Raw genomic sequence first — 211 nt, 5'->3', positions numbered from 1 at the left:
TGTAAGGGTCTGAGAGGGCGGGTTACAGGGAGAGAGCAGGTGAATTAACCGGTTGTTGTACTTCTGATGCACTGCACACCTTAGCGTCCCCCTTCTGCTGCCCTTTTGGGGGTCTCGTGGTGCTAAATTATGAGCTGCTGCTGGACCTTTTTCCCAGCCTTCCCCCATGTTGGCCTCCCTCCCCACGTTGGGAAAGCTTTTGGGAGAGCCT

The 211-nt window shown here is 55.5% G+C and overlaps 1 protein-coding gene across 1 annotated transcript in view; it reads left to right on the top strand.

Moving 5' to 3' along the window:
* Positions 1–211, top strand: part of LOC104276068 (probable E3 ubiquitin-protein ligase MID2) — a gene marked incomplete at its 5' end in the record, with an annotated part of 6,414 nt that overhangs the window by 862 nt on the left and 5,341 nt on the right. The window lies entirely within an intron of this gene.

Source organism: Apaloderma vittatum, unplaced genomic scaffold, assembly GCF_000703405.1.
Source record: "Apaloderma vittatum isolate BGI_N311 unplaced genomic scaffold, ASM70340v1 scaffold26216, whole genome shotgun sequence".
Lineage (NCBI taxonomy): Eukaryota > Metazoa > Chordata > Aves > Trogoniformes > Trogonidae > Apaloderma > Apaloderma vittatum.
Note: the sequence above shows the minus strand (reverse complement) of the source record. Positions and strands in the feature narration are given on the sequence as shown.